Below are 7,377 nucleotides of genomic sequence, written 5' to 3'. Positions count from 1 at the left end.
TTAACCCGCGCCCCGTTGGGCTCTGCCGAGCAATGCGCCCCGTTGGGGGGGGGGGCATTTTGGCCCCCTCTAAGATCTCGAGAACTACGCAACCTAGCGACAAGCGGCAAACGGTGTTGGATAGCCCTATCAGGGAACTACCTTGTGACCCAATTTTATTGACCTAGGTCAAACCGATGACGTCACAGGTCAGGTCAAAGGTCCAATTTTCACCGTTTACAGGCATTTCAAGAAATACGTTGTAAAATCGAGTAAAATGCATTTCATTGGAAATCATCGATGGGGAAATGTTCTTCAAACACGTATTTTGCTATTTGAGGTCACTGATACCAGGTCAGGTCACAGAGGTTAGGTCACGGGGGGGGGGGTCACAATATGAAAGTGTCGTGTGATACATGTTTTATGGTCCATTTTACATGACAAATGCGATTATGTGGGTCAATAAGCCTTTGGGACCAGCTAAGGTCACGTTTTGGTCAAGGTCAGGTCAAATTAGGTCAAATTTCAAAGTTAATATTTGTGCATAAAATGGGTATTGAATCGATGCAGCTCGTCACGGGGAGTTCAATGGTGGTCTTTGTTTTGCCGTAAGTGGTCTAGAATCGCTAAAAATTGAGTTCAAAAATTTGACGTCATCATTTTTGAACAGTTTTTCGCTATAACCTGGCCAAAAAACGATATATCGATCTGAAATTTGGTATGTATATAGAAAAGCGCAGGGAATATCACATGTACTCCGTTTTTTCGAAATTCGGAAAAAATGGATTTTTTAAGTTTTTTTTTTTTCTAAAAAAATCAATTTTTAGAATTTTTGGGGTCAAAAGCCCAAAATTTTGAAAATCCGAGATAGCAGTTTTGTAGCGCCGCTTTTTGTCTACTAGACCATATAAAGAACTTTGAAATTGCTTGATAACTGTAGATTTGGTGAGCGTTTCAAGATTGCATGTTTTTTGCTCATTTTTGCTCGAACATGACCTCAGTTTGACCTCAATAACTCCTGACCTAAGGTGACCTAAGACTTGAAATTTGGTGTGAAGGTGTCAAATTGATGCCCGGGAAGGTACTGAAAATTTGGCGGCGCTGCGCGCCGCCGTTTTCTAGCTATTCAGGAAAAACCACAGGGGGGAGCCAAAATGGCCCCCCCAACTGAGCGATGGTTAAGGTCAGGTCACCAGGTCACTTTGAATGACCCAACCTCAAGTCACTTTTTTGCAACTTTGCCACCGTGTCAGAGCTACAGTAGATGACGTAGGCGTCAATGCACTGAGAGCTGTTTTGATTCCTTTTAAGCATATTAGGGGAATTGGTCTAAAACAACACCCTGATCATTTCTCCGAATATACCCCAAATACACTTTCTTTGAATATCACTCTGAAATTCTTCTAATATACCCTACACTGAGAACCTTTTTGATTCCTTTTGAGCATATTAGGGGTTTTGGTCTAAAACAACACCCTGATCATTTCTTCGAATATACCCAAACTATACCCTTGTTCTTTAAATAGCTCCCTTGAATTCTTCTAATATACCCTAGTAAGTACCGAAGAGGAAAGGAATATGATTCCTGTTCTATTCCCTGCGATACCCACAGTACACTCCTTTTAACCTACCAAAATACCCTTACATCGAAACCTCTAGTATTCCTTCTAAGCGTATAAGGGGAATATTTTGCAAACTATACTCGCATTATACCACGTAACACTCCCGTATTATTCTGTGATTTCCATCACTGATCTCAATGTATTCTTGCATTAGACCCCACATAAACCCAGAAGGGAAAATAATAATGCCCTAGGTATATTCGTCGTAGAACTTGCTCAGAAACTGTCTCATTACTCTCAGCTCCCTCGTCCGATTTCCCTTTATATATCGTAACACATCCAAAACGAGGGTTAAGGTTCTATCCCCAGCAGGGCGCGTATGGCTGAATAGCCCAGCGGGGCGCGGGTTAGTGGTCAGCAACACGTCCAGGGAGCGACTGCCCGTCCTCCTCGCCCGCCCGGCCGGCCAGTCCCGGCCCGCCGACCGGTCACCGCCGGAGGCGCCGAGCGGCACAGGTACGGTATCTGACAGTAGCGGCAGAGACTGTACACTAGGGTATATTAGAAGAATTCAAGGGAGGAATTGAAAGAATGAGGGTATAGTTTGGGTACGTTCGAAGAAAATGATCAGGGTGTTGTTTTAGACCAAAACCCCTGATATGCTTAAAAGGAATCATTTGAGGAATCATTTGAGTATCTTAAGGGCATTCCGCCAGGAAAACGGCAGAGTTATAGGAGCATGACACACCATGATCAAAGGGAATAGAGAATCGTTTTGGTTTTCAGTGTGGGGGAAAATCAACTACCTGTTTTTTTTTTCACTAAACGCGTCGGAATGGCCCCATATACCATACCTACGTGACTTCATATACGATCAACCTTCACTACCTTGAGGCCTGTTTTGCTGTTGGCCAGCTGTAAGGTCATGTGACGTCATCAAAGGTCACCAACGGTTTTTTTTGCCAATAACTCCTTACAGGAATGAGATACAGACGCGCGGATGGTCTCATTGTGTTCAGCTCGTCAAGGCGCATCGAATGATATACATGATGACCTCGAGGTCACGTGACCTGAGGTCAACCTTTGACCTTGACCTTTCGAGGTCAACATATATAATATGATTCGATGCGGATTGACGAGAGGATCACGATGATGCCCTTAGTTTGTTCCTAACTTGACTAATTCGAACGTTATTCGAGAAAAGCTCTCTCCATTTCTAGCGCCGCCATTTTGACTTTCTTGACTCCTGTGGCGTCATCTTTGACCTGACCTGAAAATGACCTTTGTAAAAATTGTAGACCTTGTCCATGCATACCCCATGCCGTTTACCGCTTGTCGCTATCTTGCTTCGTTCTCGAGATGTCAGGGGGGCAGTCATCCACCCCCTCCCGTCGGTTCTAAGTTGGCGCAGATCCCCGTCGGTGCGTGGGTTTAGTAACATAAAATATGCGTTTCCCTGTGGGTATTTTATATTTGAGACAAAACTGAATTCAAAACTTCGACTAAAAATATTGTTTTCAAAATTCCCCACTCAAAGCTGCACCAACGTGCACAAAAATGTCAAATACCTATCAAATGTTTTCCTTCTATGTCGTTTTTACTAAATCGCTGAGGTCTGTATCAAATAGCCTGAGTCATATCAAATATGCTATGATACTGTTCAGTGTTCAAGAATCTGCTGAATACCTTACGGTCCTGAGCCTGCATTCCACCTGCATTATGCAGCCAGTTATGTACCTTTAGTGAAATATTTAGCGGCTAGCCCCTACCATTGCTGACACGCCAAGCCTCCTCCTCAGGTTCCTCCACGGATCGGTGCGCCTGCCCTGCCGGCTTCAGCCGCTGCGCCGGCCGCTGTCTAAGGGTGCTGCCTGACCTCGCAGTTTACGCCGATGCCGAGCAGGCGTGCGCGGCACTGTCGGCCCACCTGGCTGTGCCCCGTTCGGAGCAGGAGAACCAGTGCGCCCAGCAGATGATCGGTGGTGGGCCGGTGTGGCTCGGGGTCTCCGATCGCAGCGTCAGCATGCACTGGGAGGCCGCCGACGGCTGCGGCACACTCCCGGTGCCGCAGCACTGGTGGGACCCCGGACAGCCAGTGGACAACGACGAACACTGCGTGGCGATGACGACCCGAAAGACTTGGAACGACGCCAGCTGCACCCGAGAGTTCGAGGCCAAGAAGCCACTCTGTCAACTGAAGGCGTGCTACCAACCTGACTGCGACGGTGTGTAGTCAGGCCTGAGTCAAACAGTCTGTACCCGAGACCGAGTCAAACAGCAGTTGCTGGGGTATTTCGCCACCCACCGTTTGCTGGGGGGGGGGGGGCGTTAAACGCCCCCAACCGATAACTCGAGAACCAATGGGCGCAGCGAAACGCGCGAGGCGGCAAACGAAAGAACGCGACGAGAAGCTTCAGATGAGTACTTTAAAGTTGAATTTTGAGGTCACAGGTCGGGTCAAGGTCAGGTCAAACACCTGAAATCGGGCTTTCAGTAGCATGGACTTCAGGACTTCGCAATGGGCGCCTCTCGTCATAAACTCTGTCAAAACGGTGCACAATCCATCATATAAGGCCTACAAGAGTGTCAGCTCCATGTAGGGGTCAGTCAAGAATAGGTCAGGGTCAAGGTCAGGTCAACCGGGTAGGCACATATCCCCGAAAATCAAAACTGATATTCGCAGCCTGTGACGCATGTTTTATGGGCAATTTGGGGCGTAGAACATGAAAGTGACATTCATTTTATCATATGTATACGTGTTTGGCTCAAAAAGTTCAATTTAAGAAATGCATGTATCATGGTCGTGAAGTAGTCACGAGAAATTGCAAAGATTCAGCTTAAGATTTTGGAAAATGCGGAACGATAATCAATAATCGAAGATAGCCATTTGATTGTTCATGGTATTGGCAGTCTAATGGCGTTTACGGCATGTCTGTATGTCTATTCGGTCATTTTATATGATTTTTTGAACATATGCCGTTTTTGGTCGAAAACTCAGAAATCATGACCTCAATAAAAACTCGATATCTCAAAAAAATTTCCGACGGATTTTTTTGAAACTTTGTCACAATAAACTATAATCGATTCCCTACAGGTACACAAAATTTGGCGCGCCTGCTGCGCGCCGTTTTTATTATATGGCCCGGCGAAAAAAGTGGGGGCGCTTAACGCCTCCCCCCAGCACTTCGCGGGTAGTCTCCGCGCCTGAGTCAGACGGTCTGCACCGGCCTCAGGCCTGAGTCGGATGGAGCCGAGCGACAGCTCAGGTCGGAATACCCAGGCCATTCGACTATGCCAGTGGATTCGCCGCGACTGGATTGGAAGCCCTCTGCCCTGCGCCACAGACGTTTGCATTTCGAGCGTGGATGACGACAATCACAAATCCAAACATACCAGAAGTTTCGGCTACAGGGTGCCTTCGTCAGTGGTTATCATTATATGAATAATAAACATTAAGCTACATAAGACAGCATGAAACATGATATTACCCAGGAAACATTTTAGTAAAGCAGTGTAGTATGGTTCGTACTGTGATTGTCACACGTTGGCTGTAGCTTTATTTATTCATCCGATGACCAGGTTACCCTGTGGCCAAGACGTCCAGAATTCTAGTGGTTTGTGATTGTGGTCATTTTCGTTCGAATATATCATTTCACATCCCACTGTTCACAGACGATTGTGTTGCTTTTGTTTTGCACTTTTCGGAGTGTTGTACATGTGCAATAAAATGAATAAATGAAACCTTATTTAGTTAAATGCTTGTATGAAGTGATTGCTTGGTATTCGGTATTCAATATCAACTATGTTATATTTAGGTTTACGAGTATAATAGGCAAACACTAGCCAGTTGAAGTTCACTGAGCAGAAGACACCTTATTAAAATAACCGCATAATAGCCGTTTTCACGACGGCCAGCTGGTACGTATTTGGTGCAGATTAGGTGTAAATTTGGTACGTACAGATTTGTTCAAATTAGGTTCATTGTGTTTCTACAAAGTTGTCTATTTGGGTTGCACAGATGCTTATACACCTATTTTCTTTTTCAAATTATCAGACGTTATTTTCGATTAAAACACTAAAATGAATCCATGATGCGAAAAATATGTTATAACAGAGATTGGGTGGAGATTTGGTCAGATAAGGTGCATTCACCAAATAGCCTGTCGTGAAGACGGCTATTATATGTTAATCCGCATGTACAGCACGCGTCTCGAAAAGATGAAGAAGATTATTCACTTAATATTGCAGCAATGAAACACACATTACAAGTGGTTACATCATCTGTCAGGCAAACTAAGAACAAGCTAGAGGATATTGTTAACTGCTTGACCACACCCTTTGATCACCGCACAAGAACGTTTTCCGAACTCAGCGAGTGTCACCCGTTCGCGGTCTGTGCGTACCGCCGCTGTGGCGCCGCCTCGGGTTCGACTCCCGATCCTGGCCATCGCTTTTATCGCTGTCGCTGCCGTCTGAGCTGGACTCGGGCTCTGTTTCTGTGTCCACCTCTGCCGGACTAAACTTGTTCTTCAGCACAAACAGGCGCTCAATGCTGGAGCTGAATATCAGCAGGCACGGAGGGATCGAGACGCAGACGGCCACAAATATCATCCCCATCGCCAGCTCGGCGGCCACCATGCTGGAACGGACAGAGCGCGCTGGTATGTCACTCACGGGACCAGCGAGGCTATATGCTAACGGTCGTAGTCCCCCCCCCCGCAAAAGAACGAGGCTGGACATGGGTCAGAAATGGCAGACGCGTGGACGGGAAAAATGATTAGTTGACTCGCTGGTCATGAATGAAAAATTATCGGCATTACCAACACAAACCGACACAAACAACAACAGGGGTTGTAATGGATATATATATATATATATATATATATATATATATATATATATATATATATATATATATATATATATATATATATATATATATATATATATATATATATATATATATATATAGGTGTGTGTGTAATATACAATACCTGTATGGAAAAGAATGATTTATCATTCACTTTATTAGATACTACCATCAACTACGGTTGACAATTCGGGAAAACTTTAATCTATTGAGTTTTTACGAAAGGGTAAGAAAAAAACAGGGATAAAAATCAACAAAAATGAAAAACCTCGGTGCTCATTCTTGTTAAAGTAAGATTTTCTTACTTTCACCTGCTTTTTTTTCTTTGCTGGTCTTCTAAATCGAAAATGTCGATTTTTCCCCGGCGAGCACTTAGCTAGCCTAGCAGGTCAATTAGTAGGTACTCGGACTCCTATAGATCGTCTCGCTTGCCTTGTATCACTCGTGTTTTGTCTGCTTCTGTTGTTTTCCTTTTTGCGACGGCTGTCTTGTAAACAGGTCGATTTTTTATAGCTGTTAAAAAGTAAACGTCAATGATGGTCTCTAAATCGAAAAATCGCGTGCAAAAAAAGCAATGCATGTGATAGATATTCAGTTAACTCTGGGACATTTTGTATGATGTCATGATTAGTCCCTTTTAACCGACGGCCTTGGCCCCAATACATAGAGCCTGAAAATGTCCCACAAAACGGGCACGCATGGTCCACCGCCGTTCAGTAAGGAACGACACAAAACGATGATTTTGGAGTATTGAGTCAGTTCGAAGCATACGATCGTCGAGGAGATACCTAAAAAAAGACGTTAAATAATGCACGAACAAGCTTGTAGTCAGGGTTTCGGAGTCGTGGTAGTGCTCTTCCGACTCCGACACCGACTCCGACTCCGACTCCGACTCCGGGTCTGATACAAAGGGCAATGGTGGCTGCCAAAATTCCGCGTGATATGACGCGCTATGTTAGGTCTACA

This window comes from Amphibalanus amphitrite, unplaced genomic scaffold, assembly GCF_019059575.1.
Source record: "Amphibalanus amphitrite isolate SeventyFive unplaced genomic scaffold, NRLGWU_Aamphi_draft 001478F_arrow, whole genome shotgun sequence".
NCBI lineage: Eukaryota > Metazoa > Arthropoda > Thecostraca > Balanomorpha > Balanidae > Amphibalanus > Amphibalanus amphitrite.
This window is presented reverse-complemented; position numbering follows the sequence as displayed.